The sequence below is a fragment of the Tenrec ecaudatus genome, chromosome 2 (assembly GCF_050624435.1).
Source record: "Tenrec ecaudatus isolate mTenEca1 chromosome 2, mTenEca1.hap1, whole genome shotgun sequence".
In the NCBI taxonomy this organism is placed as follows: domain Eukaryota; kingdom Metazoa; phylum Chordata; class Mammalia; order Afrosoricida; family Tenrecidae; genus Tenrec; species Tenrec ecaudatus.
Window position 1 is genome coordinate 70,271,511 of NC_134531.1, and position 22,288 is coordinate 70,293,798.

Sequence of the window (22,288 nt, forward strand, 5' to 3'; positions counted from 1 at the left end):
CTGGGACATGAATACAGATATCCAAGCCCATGTTCATTACAACACTATAACCAACAGCAGAAAGATGGAAATCATGTAAATGACCATCAGTGGAATAACAGATACACAAACTTTTGTATATACATACAATAGAATACTACTATTTAACCTGATATATTAAAAACAAAAGGATTGGGATACCAAATAATTGATCATTTTATTTTACCTTTGCTAGTACAGTAGTCTTTGACATATCATATGCTTTAAAAATAAATACATATTTCAGAAACTAAGATTTCAATACTTTAAAATCATAAACAATATTAGCCATAAACCTAGATAACAAAGCTCGTCTAATTTTATAAATCAACTAACTAAATTAAAGTTACAAACTGTCAGAGATACTATGACTCTGATTTGTAATCAAAATAAACACGTGGATATATGTTTTGAGAAATATTTATAATAGGAAGAAAATTAATTATAGAATGCATCTTGTAAGACAGGTCCATTCAAGATTAAAATCATCATAATCTAATAGAATTTATCCATTTATGTAATATAAATATAAGATAAAGGTGTTGATTATTTTCCTATATGCAAATGCAAAGTATTGTGTTGGTAACAAAAGGTACTGATGTACTGATTGTGATAAGAGCTGTATGAGCTCCCAATAAAATGATTAAAAAGAAGAAGAAACATGATAGAAAGCAAAAAAGAAAGAAAAGGTACTGCTACAAAACCATAGACTATTTTAGTAATCAAAAACATCAAACTATAAAGCTAGGGTTTCTCAGTCTATAGATTCCTCAGAGTGGTGTTTCTATGTCTCTAATTCTTCCCTGACAAAGTGCGTGCTCTTTGACTGATCCCGTATCCAGACACCAGTTCGAGCATCATTCAGGGCCTCAAATCATGTTCTTTTAAAATATCCTTTGAGTCTAGGGCACAAAAAGTTGTCTGCAGGGGCAAAATAAAGGCTGTGGATCACATGGGGTCAGGTCTCCCAAGATCTTTCTCTAGAACTCTTTTTACCCTTTGAAGAATGAGCAGGTGCAACCTTGTTCAGAAAAATTTTCTCTGTGCCATTTCCTTGCCTTTTCTCAGCAATGCAGTTTTCAAACATTGTAAAATATTCTCCCAAATAAACCTGCATTGTTCATGCCCTATGACAAAATCAATCAAGATTACCCCTTTGGGTTCCCTCCAGTCACCATAACTTTATGCACTGACTTCTCACCTTGAACTTAACTGACCAAATAGTTCTGCTAGGAAGCCACTGTTTCGATTTGACTTGCCTCTCTGAATCACATCGATAAGTCTAAGACTCACGTAGGTTACAATTTGTTCCATAAAGTTGTCTTCATTGGCTTCAATTTTGCTTACAAGACTAATGGAAAAGTCAGCTTTTTGGTATTCATCAACTGAAAGGTTGTTGAGGTCACCAAGGTCACATAAGTGGACAGTGTGAGAGCTCAACATTGGCAGCTCTTAGATCGATGGCAATTCTCTAGTCCTTTCCTGCCAGTTTCTGGACTTCAGTCATAGTTTCTTCATTCATCAAAGTTGAAGGTCTCTAATCTCTTTGCTCATCTTGAAAATCTTCCTAACACTGATTCACTTGAAAACTGTTGTTTTATGTGGGGCCAGCCTCCCCAAAACTTGTCCCATAAAGATATTCACTAGTCAAGCTAGTTTAACAATTTGTTAAAATTTTTATATTAGCCATTGCCTCAAAATAATTTCTTTTCATGGCACAAGTATTTTTTTTCCAAGGCTCCTTAATGAGACCAAAGCAAGTGGATTAGTGAGATAATTCGACTGTAGCCATCCACTGATCGCAGGCACCTGTTTAAACATAGACTGTGTAATAAACCCATGCATCTGTGAATGGGGACACTAGAAGCAGTATTTTTAATTTATTTTTATCAAGGAAGCAAGATTAAATCAAAAGACATGGCAATCTTTATGTAAATGTGTATGTGCACGTGTATATCAAACTCTAGCTTTGGAGAATAATGTAGAATCATGTATATAAACATTTTTTAAAAGGCTGTTAATTTCATAGACACTTTCCTTGGCACAAATGAAAGAGAAAGGTACATACTAATAAAAGCCATTGGCCAGTGAGCATTTAATGAAAGCTTTGCATATGGGAGGTGGAAAATGTTAAGTGTTTTATTAGATAAAATAAGATGAGAGTCTTGATCATGGTTGGAATTACTCATAATATAGTATGAGGAAATAGACTTTAAATGTTTTATTGGATAATACATAAAAACTCTGAAAATGAAATCATTTCAATGCTTTATCCAGAAGATTTTGCCAGTATATCTTATAGATGTTAGTATCCCGGGAAAGAATATAGAGAGCTGTTTAGCTATTTGTGTAAGGTCAATAAGTTTGCACATGCTTTTGTTTTGAAACTCTGTATAGTGCTGCTTGAATAGTTTTAATAATAAACTTTTAAGTCAGATGATGTCTGCACAGCGTAAGTCATGCCACCGAACTCTTTGCAGAAAAAGGAATTGAACTAGCAAAATTATATATATATATTATAGACATACACAATATACATATGTATGTCACCACAATAACACTTAAAAATGAAATGAAACCTATTACAAGGCTCTACATGTGACCTCCTCCCTGGGGGATGGACAACAGAAAAGTGGGTGAAGGGAGGCGACAGACAGTGTAAGATATGACAAAAAATGATAAATTATCAAGGCTTCATGAGGGAGGGGGAAGTGAGGAGGGAAGGGAAAATGAGGAACTGATGCCAGGGCCTTAGGTGGAGAGCAAATATTTTAAGAATGATGAGGGCAATGAATGTACGGATGTGCTTTACACAATTGATGTATGTATGGATTGTGATAAGAGTTGTATGAACCCCTAATAAAATGATTAAAAAAGAAAAAAGTGAAATGAAAAATGAGTGCTTTAATATTTAAACAATTATATCTCTTCTACCGTATTGTACTGCTATTTCCTAACATTTCAGAAATTGGAGCTGGCGGACACCAAAAACAGGAAGAAAGAAAAAAATACCCAATTTTATAAACAAGCCCGTCAACCTATGGGTTTCACACGGATAGAGGTTCTTTCAAAGGATAAAGTGAGCACAAGGTACACGGACTGAGAAGGACAATATAGCTATGTCCTGGCCAAGTCTTTCTCCAGTATATACAAAAGGATTTCAAAAATTCTTGGGACAATTCCATTATCTTTTAATTATATATTTTGGTGAACTTTTTTTAAGCCCCTGGTGTAAAAGAAAGGTGAACTCTTGTCATGTTTCACTTTGGTTCATCCATAGCTGTTTCCGCTTAAGGGTGATCTGAGTAGCCTCCAAACCCATACCCATTGCTGCTCCATCAACAATAACTCATGGCACCTATGTAGCACAGATTAATTAGAACAGGCCAACAAGGCCTCGAGGGAAGTAATCTCTACAAGAGTAGATGGTTAGAACTCTCTCCTGCAGAGCTTCCTGGTGGATTTGAATCGCCAACTTTTCATTCTCTGTCCACTGTTTAACCCGTGTGCCTTCCGGGATTTTTCGTGATCCTAGGAGACAAGGATTGTGTGTTCTGCTTTTCAGCACTCTGTGACTATCTTGTAGAGGTATTGTTGAATAATTCATACTCCATATCAGACTTAATCCATACTACCCATTCTTCATCACCAATAGTCAACCCACCGGTCTAGTGCTAATTAGACACGATCTTAGTGGTCTGCTGCTTCTGGAACACATCGCCACAAATCTAGTGGCTTCAGAGAAGCCGGATTCATGATTTAGCATTCTGGCAGGATGAAGTTCTAGAATCCAGATTTCAGCTGGGTTGCATTTCATCTGGAAACACTGAGAGGAAATCTCTTTCCTTGCCTTTTCATCATCCATCTTCACAGCCAGCAGGGTGGTGTTTTCTTCGACTCATTTGCCTCCTTTTTCCACTTACAAGAATCTTTATTATTACACTGGGTCTGCTTGGATAATCAAGGATAATCTTCCATCTCAAAATCATCTGTTTTTCAACCTTAATTAATTCTCCTTTGTTATGTAATCAAATAGATTCCAGGAATTAGGGGGTGTGCATCTTTAGGGGAGCCCTTACTGCCTATTACTGACCTTAAAATCCATTTGAGTGTTACTGAATTCCCTCTTTATTTCAAGAAATGAAAAGGACCATTTGGTGTTATTATCATTTCGTGTTGTTTGCCTGCCAACAGCGTCCTGAGCTCTCCACTCAAACATATTTAGGAACAGTCTCTGCTTTGTGTGCTTACAAATATGATTATTGTTAGCATTTTTAATTATTTAACATTTATCAAGCACCAGCATGTGCTAAGTACTCCTCAAAACATACAATTAGTCATGGTTGATCCCTAAAGGGTTTATTATTTAAAATTAGACATATCTAAAATTAGACAGATGCTAACATCTATAAATAGCAGTGCTTTGTAAAACACCTATTGCAGACAAGTCAGATGCAGTGTCCAGATTAAGTATTCTCCAAATGCTTCTCTAATCCATTGATGCATTGAAATATACAGGTTTCTGAAAGTATATATTGAAAATTTATGAAGGCAGAAAATGAATATTGGATGCCACGTACAAGAATTTTTTTTTTTTACTTCTGAGGCAACTACATTAGATTTTTATTTCCAGATCTTCTGACAAGGCCTTTCTGTGTTCTGTAGTTAATAGGATTCTGCTATGAAAAGGAAACAGCTCATAAAAGAAGCCCAATATAAGCATTTAATTACTAAGGGGAATAAGATAGTTTTGAAAATTGATACTGTGCATGACAAACCCAGCTCATAAAGTCCTAAAATGATTTAGGAGGCTATTTCACACTACAATGCTTGAGCAAACAGGAAACATCTCTAAAGGTTGGAAGACTGAGTGAACATTGTATTAATGTATTATAATGGCTGGTTGACATAGGGAGCATAGACACTCTTTATTCTAAACTCACTCTGAAATGGATTTCCCTAACGAGAAATTGCTCTATGCACCATTTACAAGAAAGGGGATTCGTAGGATACAATTCAGTTCATTCACTTACCCTTAAAAAACAGAGAAATATGTTAACAATGTTATTTTTTATACGAATGTATTTTATTTGATGAACTCTGTCCATACAATAGGTGAGAAAACAAAACTGGGGAGTTGATGCATTTAAATTGTAGTGTTAATGAAGCTACTCAATGTACCATGGATTTCTATAAGAACAAACCAATCTGTCTTGGAGGAAATACAACCAGAATGATCTTTAGAACCAAAAATGGTAAGATTTTGTCTCACTTACTTCAGGCATATTATTAAGAAGGACCGATCCTTGGTAAAGTAGAGGCTCGGCAAAAAAGAGGAAGACCTTCTATGAGATGGATTGATACAATAATTGTACCAATGAATTCAAATAACATTTGTGAAGATGGCATAGTCCCAGCAACATCTTATTTTACTATACGCAGGGTCACTGTGAGTCGGAACCTATCCAACGATACCTACCAACAATAAAACGAAGCATGCTGAGGCCCTGAGCGAGGGTGAATCGCTAAGGAACAGCCCAGTTAGCATCAGAGTCAGAATGACAGGCACAGTCACCGGTGATTGTGAGACATCTTCACCTTGAGGTTTGGGGTCTGCCTCTCACACCCCTGGCCTTCCTTCCATCACTCCAGCATTACCCGCATTTTGCTCATTCACCATAACTCTTCAGAACAGAAAAAGAGGGAGAAAGTTTCTGTAATGCCACATAACTGTTGGTTCCCCCAAAATGTTCTTTGCAAGGTGTCAGGCAAGCTACGGAAAACATCCACCCAGAGTGGCAAGAGAAAGGCTGAAATCATAGTGTTCCCTAAAGAACAATGAAATGATCTCCGCTGTCAGGATGATGGATGAGGACTTGACCTTATCCGGCTGACCCGGCCAATTAGCACCGTGGCTACAGGCTGCTCTCACCTCGGAGCTTTGAGCGGCCATGTTAAATGTTCCGCCACAAGATGCCGGCCATGTGTACTTTCCAGGGTTTAGGACAGATCGTGTCTGAAATTAGCATAACGTGGGGTTTGTCCGGCCATCTATCCAGACTTCCAGTCGCAGATGGAGAAGTTGGAAGATGGCAGTTTGTTTCCAGGCCTGGCGCTCTGGTTGGAAGGGGATTCTGCGGGCATTGCACCCTCCTAGTAGTTTGACTGATTGCTGTCTGTGGTCTTTCCGACCTCCCAAGTGCATTTAAAATGTGTTTATTGACACCTCTATATGCTCACCCCTACCCCACGCGGACTGTATAATGAGGTGGCTTGGATTTAAATTCAGTGCCACCATGTATGATCTGCGTGACAGCTGGCAAGTCTTTAAGCCTCTCTCTGCCTTTGTTTCCGGTAAATGTCGGCAATTTGGGCACCCATTTGCAGGGTTTGCTTTAACTTTATCTCGAGTAATTTGGCCTTTGTTCTTGGTTCCCGAGAGATCATTTTAACTTTTGGAATTGCCCAAATATTAGGATGCCTTTGTTATCTACAAGGTGTCCTCTGGTCAGTGGTTAAACGGTTGGTTCTTAACCAAGGCGTCAGTGGTTCCAAACCACTAGGTGCTCTGCTGAAAAGAGATGTGACAGTCTGCTTCCAGAAAGATTACAGCCTCAGGAACCCCATAGGGGCAGGTCTACTCTTTCTTATAGGGTCACCACGAGTCAAACTCAATTCAATGGTAGCAGTTTAGTTACCTGTAGGTCTCAAGATCACACCTGAATGTTTATCCGAATGGTTTAGGGAATGTGTGTGTGTGTGGGGGGGGGGGGTGTTGGGTGGGAGGCGGCTCACAGTAAGTCTATGTAGTGATACCAACTGACTTCAGGGAGGTAGATTGATTTAATCAATTGCGATTATGTCATGGAGCCCCAGTAAAGGCTTTGGACTCTAATGCTCTTTGGGCTTCCTAGTTGGTGACAAACATGGATGCAAATGGAAGGGTAGTGCGATATGGAAGCTGTGTTGAGGGCCTATCTGTATGTGTCTCTTCTCTTATATCCTTTTTCTATAGTCAAATGGTCATTATAAACATATTAATTCATATAAGTACTATGTGCATGGTTCTCCTAGATAATCAACCTCAAGAGAAACTGCCACCAGGTCAAAAGTGAGGAATGTTGTGGGGAGACTTGGCAGCCTGAAGGACCATCTCCTTTAATTTGTGAGGCCTGATGTCACATTGGGGGATTTGGGTCTGAGGAAGACATGCTCCATGCGCAGCTGGTCATGTTCAAAGTAGAAGGTTAACAACGGAAAATGGGATGTCCAAGCAGACTTGATAGTATCTTAGGCAGCTCTTAGTTCTTAGTACAAATGTAGCATCATGAAGATTCCCAATGGGAACTTCTGTATGTATATATATAATTGGTTCCCAAACTTATTTGGCCTATGCCTTTTCAGGAAAAAAAATTACTCAGCACAACCTGGCAATGAAAACTTTCATACTATAGCTCATAATCTAGGATAAAGTATAGGTATCTGCTTTTGTCACATCCCCTGAATACTGTTCTCCAGGGGAGCAGTATTGGCCACTTTGGGAAACACTGGTATATATCAATTAATCAGCTAGACTTAAAATGGATTAATTTATTGAATTGTGCAATGAAAAGGGAAAGCACTTTTTCCTTACGCCTCTATTACCTGGAAATCAGGCTTCAAACACACTTCCGAAGCTAAGGCTTGGCTCACCAAATATCGTTTGCTGGAATCTCTCAGGTTGTGTTAATACAAATATAATATAAGCCATATATGCAACTTCAAATGATCTTGTAGTCACATCAAAATAAGAAAAAGAAGCAGGTGAAATGAATTTTGACAAATCATTTTTTTAACCTGATACATTAAGAATGTATCATGTTAGCATATAATAAATATATACTTTATCAATGAGACATTTTAGATTTTTTTGTACTGTTTTAGAAATATAGTGATTTTTTTCCATGTACAGGTCTCTCCATTCATGTCAGCTGCATTTTAAGTGTTCAGTAAACACAGGAAACCAGTGGCTACCATATTGGATAGCACTAACCTTCAGTTTTAATAAGGTTTGATAATAAAAGAAAATAACATACACTGAACAATGTTTTAGAAAAGAAACGAATATTTTGGAGGATGCTGCATATTACATACAGATTTCTAATAGCAGAACATACCAAGAGTCCTTTCAGTAATCCCCTCTCCAATGGTTTTGAAAGAATAAAGGAAACCACAAATCTGGTCTGAGGACTTGCCTGACTTGGTGATTAATTAAGACATATGGGTGAGCATAAAGCAAGATTTCCTCCTATAATCAGTCTTCCACTGACCTTCATTACGGACAAAGCATTTTTAATGGATGAAGCCTTCACCTTTAATAAGCCTTTACTCTGTTATTTCCTATGGAACCATTCATTAGATTAACAAAACAATGGTAGCTGGCTAATGACAGTGCTGTAGTCTGAACCCTAGGGATAGCCCCAGTCCCCATTAGCGCCTCAAGGCAAAATGTCACTGGAGCCACCTTGTCCAATCCAGTCAGGAAGACTTTGACCTCTAATTGCATTCAGAGAGTTCAACAGCTCAAAAGGTCACAGATGGGGTGGTTGGGTCCATGCTTTGCATCATCATGTCAGTTTCAGAAAAGGCTGTGTGAGCGCACAAATGAAGATTGATATGGGCATGGATGAGACCTATTTGTTTTCGGCTGCTGAGTGATATTCCTATTTGCCATCGATGGTTTTGTTGCCATTTCAACAAAATTCTTGAGAATCCTTGAATACCCTCCTCCCAGCTTCTCCTTGTTTAGCCATGGGACAGTCATCCAAACCGAGAGATTAACGTGGGCTCATCACTATGGACTGAATTCCAGACTTTATGTGGAATTTTGGTAAAAGAACATATGTGTGACTCTCAGCCGGAAGAAGTATATTAAAAACAAAACAGTGAAACACTGATTGATTTGAAAAACAAAACAGAATGGACATCGATATTTTGGATCGAGTGGGACCAGGAATGAAAAATGATTTTAATGAAGATATATCCATGGTGTTATTAATTCCAGAGTTTACCTTTCCAGCACGGACATACAGGCGTTCATTCTTTACGGGAGATCAAAGGGCATCGTGTCAAGGGAGACTTTCTTGGTTTTACAGCAGTCATCAGTGTTTTCCTGGGAGAATAAGTCTCGCCAACACTTTCTGTACGGTATTACGGATGCCATCTGAGAGGAGGAAAGAGAAGGTGTTGGGTAGGAGCAATTATTACATCCCTCTCCCCAATTACTCATTGTCACCTCTCACCCATAAGCTTGTGTGGCGTCAGAAAGCATCTCTGGAGATCATCTGTATGAAGAGTTTGAATCATTGAGAGGAACCTGTGACTCTGACTGTTAGAGTAGACCAGCCTCTAACATCCATGGGGGTCTGTAGGAGCAACTGTACGGTCATAACACATAAAGATCATAGTAAAGTCATAGAAGATAGGAGAGAAAGTTAAATGAAAGAGCAGAACACATTTCATGGTAGCATGCTCACCTCCAGGATGGCCGTAATCTCAGTATCCAGGTCCATAGAGAGGGGTGGGGTGGGGATAGGAGCATCTGCTCTTTATTTCTGACCAAGGCCTGTATATACTTGGGGCATTCAAGTCCCCCTGATTACAGGTAACCCCATAGGTCAAAGGAAGGGGCTGTACAATAGGTATACGCATCACAGGAAGAGGATGAGCTAGGGGTGTACACACAATAGGAAGGGGAGGGATTAGGGGTACACATTTAACAAGATGGGCGGACTCTAGACTCAAGATGGCAACCTAATCTTGACCTTGACCTTGACTCTGGGTTCTCCTTCAAGGAAGCAATCCACTACTCTTATCAGAAGGGAGTGGGCCCTATGTAGGGTGAGACAGACTATACAGTCTGATCAAGATGGCTGATAACCCTCAGGGAGAATAACCGCTAAGTGGGCTTGCGCTGACCTCCAAGTGTACAGTCATTTACCACGTGTTGCAAGCAGCATCTTAAGTTTGACATATATTTGGGGGAGACAACCTGGGGAAAAACCCTTTTGCATCCCACATCTGAAATGATGTTCAGTTCAAGAGTATTCTTGGATAACAGTACAGTTAGGTAAAGATATTATTACTTTAAAATGACTTGACAGAGAAGTGAGTTTCTCCCATTTACAGTGATTTTAAATTCAGTTGATATTATTTGGTGTTATCCTCAGTCTATTCTGAGCGTCCTGGTTATTCTAACATGGAGACCTAGGATGGCAGTGCTCTGTGTTGTTGTTAGGTGCCATTGATTGGTTGTAATCTATAGTGAAACACTGTGCCCAACAGAGTGAAACACTGCCCAGCCCACACCATTCTCACAACTGTTCCTGTGCTCCAGATCATTGGGGTAGCCATTGCGTCAATCCCTCTCCTTGAAGCCTTCTTCTTTTCCCACTTCCCCTTTACTTTACCAAGCCTGATGTCCTTCTCCAGGGACCAGCCTCTCCTGGCAACATGCCCAAAGTATGGAAGATGGAATCTTGCCATCCTTGACTCTAAGGAGCCATCTCTTGATGATAAGAACTTGTGAGACCTGTGTTTGATTTAGTCTTCCCCATTCTTAGAGCCTCTGTATCTGAGCCCCAGTATTTATCAGATGCTCAGTAAGTGTTCTTGAATAACAATGTATAACTAACTATTGGGTAGCCAGATGAATGACTGCACCGCATGGATGAATGAGCGAGTGAATTGATAAATAATGCTGACTTACTGTGCTGAAGAGGTATAATAAAGAAGTGTAAAGAAGGTCGCAAATGATGGTGGTGGAAGGAGTTAAGTGCCATTAGAGGTGAAGAAGAAACCATTGTTCATGTTCAAAGAAGGTGGGGTCATAATGAGAGGTAAGCACTACTTGAAAGAAGTCCAGGCAGCCTAGTGGTTAATTACTCAACTGCTACCCAAGAGGCCAGGTCAGTGCTTGGGAGCCACTAGCCACTCCCCGGAATAAAGATGTCTGCTCCCTAAGGGTGACCATTTTGGAAATACTACAGGGAAGTTTCACTCGGTCCTATAAGTTCGCTATGAGCTGGAATCAACTTGACCACAATGGGTTTAAACAATACTCAAGACGGTCCAGCAAAGAGGGTGGGATGGAAATCAGTGAGGACAGTCCAGCCAGAGGGGTCAGAGTAAACAAACAGGAAGGCGGGGAACGGGGCACACTTTGAGGAGCTCAGTTTGGATCACTTTGATAGCACGTGTGAGGGAGTAAAGGAAAATAAACGAGTCTCCCCCGCTGGGTCCACATCACATAGCCACTTGGACGCCACATTTTGCTAATTTGGAAGTATAACCAAACTTCCAAACCATATTCACACAGTGAATGCTGCCTTATTCTACCTGAAAGGACAGAGTAGAACCCTCCCTGTAGGTTTCTGCAATTGTGCTCTTTATGGGAGTAGAAAACTCCGTCTTTCTCCTCTGGCCCAGCTGGCGGTGTTGATCTTCGGACCTTGCTGTTAGTAGTCCAGCATCTAACCACTGCTCCACCAGGGCTCTGGACACTGAGAATCCCGAGGAAAAGCTGCCTTCAGGTGGGGTCGGGGGTAGGGTGAGATAGGCTTGCTTTAGGACGTCTTCCAAACATGCGATGAAGTGGAGGCAAAGACTAGGCAGGGAGAGGGAGTGCGTGACAATATAATTTGTCATTTAAGTTTTATGAGGACAAATCAAAAACTCAGAACTTTCCCGTGTTTGTAATGTCAGAGTCTACGCCTTGCATGAATTCCTCTGCCTGCCCTACCCATACATGCAAAGAAAACCCCACCCGTGTAGTTTTGTTAAACAAGCAATTAAAATAGAGGTAGCTTTAGATCTTTTATACATTTGTTTAATGATATTCGAGGTAAAAGCTGGGTGATCAAGCTGACATGAGGGCTCTGAACCAAGGCTGAGTGGCCTTTGTGAAGGAGTGTCAACTCTGGACGGAGCAGCAGGTCCACCGCGCACGGAGCCCAAAGGGTAAGGTGAGCATCTCGTGGGGGCACACCTTCCTCAGTTACAGCAGAGAAAAAGGTGCCTGAGTACCGAAGAATGGATGGCCTTTGTTTCCGGGCTCCCCATTTGAATGGAACACCCCTTTACCTTCTGTGAAAAGTCTTTTGAAAAGACACATGGCCTCACTCGGCTGGGAGCTTGGTGTCTAGTGCGCTTTATGCACCCGCTGCTGCTCCTGCCTCGTGCGGAAGTCCCTCTGCCCGCAGCCCCCACGCTGGCTGGGTGTGAGGGGAGCGGCAATCACAGCGCTCAGTGTTGGGTGGGCTGTGTTTGCACATCCGCGGGGGCCTTCAGAATTGAGTTTGGGGCCAGAGCCAGGCGGCTCCCCCCATTATTTTCACTGTCACACCATTAAAGGAAATGCGATTATGGCACAGATCCACGTGACTCCGGCGATGCAGGCTAGCCAGATATTGCAGAGATAATTCCATAGCCGCCCTGGCCCCTGACAATAATTACAATATGACCACAGGGGATCACCTTCTAATAGGCTTTTGTTCATTCAATTCAGAGTCTGTCGTGTGCTCCGAGTTTAGATAATTAAAGTTGTGTCTCAGAAGCCACATGCGGCACCTCCTAATTATGGAATCGTGTCTCAGAGGAAGCTGAGGTGACTGACACCCCAGCCTGAGAGAAGAGCAGGGCCCGACAGGGAAGGAAAAGAAAAAAAAAAAAGCTCCGTCCTCTCATGTGGGACCAAGAGTATGGTGCTCACTCTATTTCATCAATTGCTTTATTTCTTTTAAAACAAAAACGAGCCGTTAGCGTCCTTCCTGGTTCAATCCCTAACTCTCCGGAGGGACTTTTCCGACCTGACTCCCACTGCCTCTCGCTCATGAATGGTCGCTGATCTGAGCAATGAATGGCTTCTTTAAACACCATAACGGTTTAATTATTTAATCATTTGCATGTTGAGTGATTTGCATCAAAGCAGGAAAGGACCCATGTTGGAATTTGGCCTCAGATTCCCCCCCCCCCCCCCCCCCCCCCCCCCCCCCGTCTCTCATTGAAGCAAAGATTCCCAAAGGCAGACTCATGGAGGCCCTTGAGTTTCAGAGAAATGTGCACTGTGGAGAAGTTAGATCTGTTATTTGAAGAACACAATATTTGAAAAGAAAACAACCACCAGGAGGGGAACCCATTCCTTGGGGCCACATTTCCCGAGTCCCTGGCTGTCAAAGACGCAGTCTCAACTCCCCCTCCTGGTGTATGCTTGCAATGTCTCCCTCCTGCGGCTGCTGAGTTGAGGCACCAAGTGCCTGAGTACAAGGAAGTCCACAGGGTCTCGAAGGGCTTATTTTTCCAGAAGTTGGTCATGGGCACCTCTGGGTGGACTCAAATCTCCACAGTTTGGATTAGCATCCAAGTGTGCTTACCATTTGCACGACCCTGGGCCTCCCTGTCTTGGTCGATGGTGCCTTTTCAGCCCTGTCAGACCATGTCCCAGATTTCCAAAAGACTCAATTTGCAAGAGATGACTCTTCGATTCAGTTGAAAATAGGAAGTGTGACCGTGAGATAGCTTTTATCTTAAATTATTAGAATGCTGAGAAGATTCTTGGAATATACTTCATAAGAGCTTTGAATTCCTGACCCTTAAAAGTAGAAAGTTGTTTTCTGCTAACATAAAACATCTTTCTCCAAGGTTTTCCAGGTAGAGAACAAACCTCAACACACAATCTCCTTTTTTTAGCCCCCTGCAATGCTGTAGGCTCTTTTGATGTGCAGAAAATTTATTCTTGGCCCAACCTGGGAACAGCAATTGATATTCCAAATGCTGTCCTCGCTAAGCCTCTCCCTTCATGAAAATGAAACATATTTTGTGCTGAGCACCATATGGTGTTTGTGAAGAGTGGACATGCAGATGCTTCCTAATTAAAGCATTAAAGCTTGTCACGGGTGAAGGCAGCCACAGACGGTTTGGGCTGGGTGTGTGGGTGGGGGGTGTGGTGGTGGCAGTTAGTGGGACGTAGGTGGTGAAGGATCCCGGGGAGGGGACGAAGTGGTAGGCTGACTCCCAGCTTTTTCAAACACACACTCTGATTGGTCCTGGGGGAGCAGCTAATGGCAAGAGGCAGTTAATTTGAAGATAATTGAGAGATCTCTTTTCTGTCTTCACACAATAAAACAAGGTGTCAGGCCTCAGCTGGCCCTTGCACTCTGGCAGGCAGAGAAGGGGCTGGGTTCCATCCATTAAAGCTGCCCCTCATTCTCAGTTCTCGGACAAAGCTGGGGAGCGCCTTTCCTCTCCTGACAACCTCTCACACAATCCCAGATGCTCCCAACCCAAACCAGCAGTCCTCCAGCCAATTCCCACTGATTGCGCCCCACCCCGCTTCCTTCGTGGAAAAGAGCACAGCTGCATTAAAGGGGTTCCAAGGCTCAATAGGGTCACGAGTCGGAGAAATTTTTAAGGAGGCAGATTGCCACCCCTGGTGGGTTTGAACCTCCCACCTTCTGGTTGGCAGCCAAATGCTCCAGCAACAGTGCCACCTGGGCTCCTCCCCCTATTTGCAAACAGGAGCTCTTGTATGAGGAGCGGTTTCAACAAGGCTCACCACGTACCTCTGCTGACAAAGTGATGAGGCAACTCTTAACAAGTAAGGGACCTTTTCTTTAAAGATTCCCGCTCCCTCTGTCCTGCCTACCCTCTCAGCTCCTTCCAGCTCTCTTGTAGGGCAGACTGCTCACAAATTCTAGGGAACTCTGCGTGGAACATGCTTAAAAACATTCAGATTTCCTCTTTAAGACATGCACACGGCGGATTCCTAGAAATTAATATTACACAAATGTAAAAAGAAAAATGCTTGTGTGTGTCCCCCAACCAACCTCCCCCCACCTCCCAAATCAGGACTGGGGCACTTAATGGTGGCAAGTTCATATGCAGAACCTCGACAGGGAATGTTACAAAGAGGACATTTGGGCACAGCAGAGTCACTGCTTAGCCCTAAAGCCCGAAGAACAGAGTGAGTGTGTTGGGCATTGGCAACAAAGAGTGGCAGGGGGCAATCCCAGAGCAGAAGGCCAGTCAGGGGAAACTGAACCAGGCGGTTAGTGCGGGACCATTTGGGGTCATTCAAAGTAGTTGGACAGCTGGGCTAGCTAATCTGATTCAAAATGTTTTTGAAGTGAAACGTATTTTTCTGCTGTCATTCTGCACTTACATATTAAAATAAACACAAACCAAATACATGGGCATATAGATGCGCATACATAAACATTCACACCTGTGGTCTATTACCTAAATGTGTATATAAATATTTTATATAAAGTTATATATTGTGAATATATATTTATCTGTGTATTATAAATAAAAATAGTTCATGGGAAAATGGAATTAAAGGGTAATGGACTTTTGTTCACTTTCTGAAATATGTATATATATATAACATCAATGTGTCTGGGTGTCTATGCATCCTAACGTATTAGAGATGACTGATCCTTTTAAGCTCAGCTATGATAGTTTTTGAAAAATCAGTTACCCATGAGTCTACCCTGGCTCACTGTGACCCGGTGTATGGTACAAGGTGAGGTGGCAGGTCAGGAACAGAAGAGATGACTGAATCAGGCTGTCAGGTGCAGTTTAAAATGACAGATCGTGGGATTGAAGTCCAACTGGTCACCACTGCCACAAGGGCTCCTCCATGCCCGAAGCTGTCGTTACTGGGTGAGTTGGTCACATCTGGCTCCTTCATTCCTTCGGGATGTTTTCTCCAAGAAAGGTCCGCAGGACTTTCCCTGCTACTGCCTCTAAAAATAAACAGAAAACAAATGAGCGATAACTTTTGGATATGTCGAGCCATTTCTGGAACTTAATTGTGAACATTTTCCTGACATAAGTAAATCTACTTATGTGTAGAGATGTATGTGTATACATTCATGCCAAAATATAAACATGTGGTATCAGTGAGCACTAGAATTCCCCCTTGGTCACCTTAATGCTTTTAAATTTTCCTCTGTTTTCTGCAAAGGATCATATTGATGATGAAAAAGATAATACTCATAAGGCTAGATACACATTCAAGGACAACTTGATGTTAGCACTGTTGAGTTAGGTCCTTATGAATGGTCATCAAAGGACCAGTTAAGAATTGGACCATTGCAATCCATGGGGTCTTCATTGGTTGACTTTCAGAAGTGGGTAGCTAGGCTTTTGATTTCCGTCAGTCTTCCTCTGGAAGTTCTACTGAAACCTGTTCAGCATCGCAGCAATAGGCAAGTCTCCATTGAGAGCTAGGTGATGGTTTCCCAGGAGAGGATTGACTAGGAACAGAGCCTGGGTCTCCCACATGAAAAATGAGGGTTCTACCACTGAATCAATAATGCCTCGAAGACAGCTATAAAGCACTAAAGATATACATTGCCAAGTTCAGTCCTCTGTGTACGATGAAAAGACTGTGGACTATTATTTTTATATGCTTATAAGGCTCACTGCCAAGGAACTGATGCCAACTCAGATGGACCCTCGAAGGACAACGTAGAACTGTCCCTGAGGGTCTCCAAGACGGTAACTCTCTACAGGAGTAGAGAGCCTCATCTCCACGGAGCAGTTTGAACTGCTAAGCTGTGGTTAGCAGTCCGAAATGTAACACACTGCAAGTCAGCCTTCCTATGTTGATAAGAGGATAGGGAAAAAAACAAATTTCCTCTTATTTAGTAGAATCGATAGGAGAGAAAAGTAAAATCATCCAATAGTCAGTCTATATATACCCAAACCAATACAACTTTTTGTAAATCAGCAAAAACAGATTAGAAAATAAAATGGAAATCTATGCCACTCAGAAGGGCAGTAAAAGGCATAACATAAACTAGAAAACCTTAGCAAGGAATGTTAAGATCTACTGAAGTAAAATGATAAAACTTTAATGAGAGGTATAATTGTATATTCTAAGTCTTATATGAAATGGAAATAGTGACCATTATAAATATACCAGTTGTTGCCAAGTTAATTTATGGTTGCAAGCCAAGTACAATTAAAATCTCAGATTTGGAGAAATTGACAAAATTATTTTTTTAAATGATCGGTTGGCTTAAATGGCGAAGGACAACTGGGGAAATGTTGAAAGTGAAAAGTATTTCTTGCTCCTGTCAAGATGGTAGGTTACCACTGCCTGCTGGCTTCCTGAGCCAATGTCAACTCCCAACAACTCCAGAATGGGGAGGAAGGGAAAGAGAGAGAGAGGGAATGGAGTGAAGTGGTGGTGGGTGGCCCAGCAGGACACAAGGCAGCTATCTGTGATCACTTGAGTAAAGATAGGTTGTAGAAACAAAGTTCTTCTATATTGGCTCCGGAAAATCACTATCTGACTCAGGGCCATCCAAATAGGCTCCACGGCTGAGCTCATTGATAGCCCACTAACACCAGGACAGTAATAACTCCAATGAGGGGGGCTAGCTGATGAAAGGATATCTATTCTTTCTCTCTTTTTCCCCAAGCCCCCACATCTGGTCAATTGCCTTATTTTAAAAATTATCTTCCTAAAACATTGCTTCTTTGAGAATGTAAAAAATGTTAAAATGTAAAGTGAGCAATAATATTTCTTCACCATCATTAGAATGAGATAAATTAAATTATATAGGTAGGTATTACAGCACTTTGGTGAGCATGCAGAGATGATAAATCTCTCATGATATCATGGTCTATGCCAGGAAATTTGCAAGAATACTACTTGCCCAAATGACTGGAAGGGATGCACATATGTAGCCATTCCAGGGAAAAGTGATTCAACAGAATTCCTAATTACAGAAAAATATCATTTCTGTCACACGAATGTAAAATTTTGTTAAAGATCATCTAACAACAATTGCAGCAATGCATCACAGAGAGCTGTCAGAGGTTCGGAGGAGAACCTGGAGTAAGATATATCATTGCTGATGTCACATGGATCTTGGCTGAAAGCAGAAAATGCCAGAAAGATGTTTACTTGTGTTTTATTGATTATGCCAAGGCATTAGATTGTGTGGATCATAACAAACTATGGTTTTAATCTTCAGAAGAAAAGGTATTCTAGAACAATTCGTTATGCTCATGCTAACTGTGGTACTTATATAATCTGTTGTCAACCTGAGACTATTAAGAGTGAAGGGGTGGAGTTTAGCCTGTCAATCATGCTGCAGCTTGATGACCTTCTTTGTAGGTACTAAGGAGATAAATAGCTGGCGGGAGCGGGGGGGGGGTGGGGGCACACATTCACTCCCTCTAAGACATTACTGTTGACAAGCCACATGGAGCTATGCTGATGGCAGCCAGAGCCTTGCAGTTGGAGGAGCCACATGGAGATGCATGCCAGTGCTGAGATGCTTCCACAATCACTGGATCTGTGGGGTACCAGTCCCCACAATCGAAAGGATCCAAGGGGTGGTTGTGTAATTGATGTGTACAATTATAGAGACATCAGACAAGATATGACATGCAATTGCTCCCCTCTGGGATGGCCATGATATCAGCAACCAGAACTAGGCAGAGAGAGAGAGAGAGAGAGAGAGAGAGAGAGAGAGAGAGAGAGAGAGAGAGAGAATATATTTCTAACCAAGGCTTATATGCACTTAGGGGCATGCAGGCCCTCTAATTGTAGGTAACTACATACATAACAGGAAAGTGCTGTACAATAGGTGCACATGCAACAGGAAGGGGGACGAGCTAGGGGTGTACACACAATAGGAAGGGGAGGCACTAGGCATATATGTGACAAGATGGGCAGACTCTAAAGTCAAGATGGCAGCCTAACCTTCATCCTCCTTGAGTTGGCTTGACCTTGTCTTTGGGCTTTCCTTTAGGGGAACAATCACTCTCCTTATCAGCAGGGAATGTGTACCACTTAAGGAGGGACAGAGACTGAATGCTCTCCATTGCTGATAACCCTCAGGGAGATCAACTCTAAACAGTTGACCTCCAAGTGTATTGTCATTGACCATGTGTTAGCAAGCAGCATCTTAGGTTTGGCATATAATATGGGGGTCAACCTGGGGAATAACCTTTCTGTTTTCCACATGGATCCACATGGCTTTCTACCCAGTGGTCTGTGATCTTTCTGCGATCGGTATCTTGCATGTGTTGTGTGAGTCTGAAGAAGAATTTATAGACTGGTACTAGATATATGGGCTAATATCGGATTTATGGACTTGATCTGGACCGGGTTGGGATGTTTCCTTAATGTACAATTACTCTTTATATAAAGGTCTTTCCTAAATACATATGAGTACCTATGAATTTGTTTCTCTAGTCTACCTAGACTAACGCACCGAACTTGTACCTGGATCAACTCAGAAAAGGTGTGTGCCAGCGTTGTATCCTCTCATCATACTTATTCAATCTATATGCTAAGTGAATAATTAGAGAAGCTGGATTATATGAAGAATAATGTGGCATCAGTATTGGAGGAAGATTTATTAACAACCTTTGACATGCAGATGACACAATCTTGCTTTCTGAAAATGAGGACGATTTGAAGCACTTGCAGATGAAGATCAAGGATTTTGGCTTCCATCATGAATTACAACTCATGTAAAGAAAATCCAAATCCTCAGAACTGGACCAATAGATAATATCATAATAAATGAAGTAAAGGTTAAAATTGTCATGGATTTTATCTTGTTTGAATCTACAATCAATTTTCATGAAAGTAGCCATCATGAGAACAAAAGATGAGTTGCTTCTATAATCTGTTGCACAAGACCTCTAGAGTACTGAAAAGCAAGGATGTGATTCTGAGGATTAAGGTGTGCCTGACCCAAGCCATGATACTTTCAGTCACCTGTATTCATGTGAAAGTTGGACATTGAATAAGGAAGACCAAAGAAGAATCAATGCCTTTGAATTGTGGTGCTGGCGAAGAATATTGAAAATACCATGGACCGTTTAATGGAGAAGCCAATCAGGATCGAAGAAATAAGGCCAGAGTGCTTCCTTGAGGCAAGGATGAGAAGACTTTGTTACACACGTTGGACATGTTGTCCAGCGAGACCAGTCCCTGTTTGGTGAAGTGGAGGGCAGTGTAAAAGAAGACAGGCCTCAGCAAGATGAATTCATCCTGTGGCTGCACCAATGGGCTCAATCACAGAAACAATGGTGAGGATGGCGCAGGATCATGCTGTTTCATTCTGTTATACTTCGACGGGACAGGGAACTGGCTAAACAGTGCCTAACAGCAACGGCCAGCTGCGGATTAGCCCATTGTAACGATGTATCCTATAGCAATCAGGACAGTTTGCTTTGAAAAGTTAACTACAATTCTCCCTAGTGATGCAGTCAGTCTCCTGCACGCTGTACATGTTTTGAGACTCGGAGTCCATGGTTCGGAATCTTTCCAGCTGGCATTGGGGCATAGTTTTCCCTCCAAACCCTGTGCACCACTATGTGCACTTTCATTTAAGCTGTCTGGTTGAAATAAATAATGGAAGCACAGAGACGATCAAGTCAAAGAAACAGAATGCCTTTCTACATACGTGACAACCTGGGTGATTTTTTTGTATGTGTTTAACATTTAAAAGAGAAATAGAATGTGAATCGCGAGGCATAATATTTTTGTTTGGATCAGTGCAAATTTTCGTTCATGTATAAAACTAGTCTACCAATTTTAAGAATATGTTTAAAATTAAACTTTCATTTTCTTTGGTAATTAACTAGTTATTTAAACTTAACATATGAACCAAGATAGTAATGATCATTACTATGACATTAGTGTTTATGAAAGTAACATTATTATATAGAGGAAAAGACTATTAAAAATTTATTTGTTGCAGGTGTCTAAAACTCTAGGTATATCACTGTCTGGTGGGCTTGAAAGTTTCCAAACATGGTTTGACATTTTCTTATAAAATTAAATATACACCACCTACTCTTGGCCTGACAATTGTAGTCCTAGGTATTTATCCGAGAGAAATGAAAACATGTGTCTACACAAGACTGCACGTAGTTTTACTTGAAATAACAAAAAACTACACTGGAAAGCAGCCTAAGTACTCACTAACAGGAGGATGATTTAACACATTGTGATCTCGTCCTGATATCAATTAGTTCTGAGCAACATAAGAGCAAAGCAGTGGTACATGTGCCATATGAACGAGTATCACAGACCTTGCTATGCCAAGTGTGGGAAGACAGAAACACAGCAATGCACACTGTGTGATTTCATTTATATGAGGTTATAGAGCAGGCATGCGGTTGTTTGGTTAGGTGCTCTGAGTGGATCCTAATTCGTGGTGAATTCTTGTATGACAGTACCAGTGTCGCTGGGCCCTGTGCCGTCCTCACGTTCATTTTAAATGGTGTCAATTGAGGGTCTTCCTTGTTTTGCTGGCCCTCTGTTGCATTTGAGGTGATTGGAATGACCAAAGCTGGGGTCTGTGGCACTTTACTCCTCAAAGTGACATCCTTCACAGAGGAATGATCTAGGAAGCAAAGCTATGGATAGAGGTATAAGCATAGGTGTGTCCCTATGTAAATACATAAATCCATAAAAATATAGGTTTTGGCCTAGGTACATATATTTATATGGCAATACACTGAGGTAGTGGATGGACTTCAGGCCTCTGCTCATACCCTCCCTCAATACAAGGACACTTTGTTCTAACAAATTGGCAATCTGAGATGCTCACCCTCCCAGTCCAATTGCTGAAGACAAAATGGGTGCATAAGCAAATGTGGTGAAGAAGGTGGATGGTGCCCGACTATTAAAAGAGATAGCATCTGGGGTCTTAAAGGTTTGAAGTGAAACAAGCGGCCATCCAGCAGAACATCAACAGGCCCGCATGGAAGAAGCATACCAGCCTGTGCAATTATGAGGTGTCATCAGGACTAAGTAACAGGCATCGAAAGACCATTAGCAAACAAACAAACAAATGAGGGGGGTCAGAGCAGAGACCCAAAGCCTATCTGCAGACAATGGAACATCCCCCACAGAGGGGTCAGAGGGAAGGGATGAGTCAACCAGGGTGTAGTAAAGCACCGATGGCTTCCTCACCCTCCACTACCATGACCCCAGTGATGCCTCTCACTTTGGACTAGACTGGAGTACATGCACACAGGTGTAGTTAAGAGACAAGAGCTCACGACATATGCAACCCAGGAGTAGGAATGGGAATAGCGATACCAGATGGATAGGGAGAAGGGGGGAGGGAGGAGGGGAAGAAGGCAGAATTGATCATAATGATCTACACACAACCACACACACCCCCTCCATGGGGAAGAACGCTGGAAACCATGGGGGAAGGAAGACAGTCAGTGGTCAGGGGGAAGG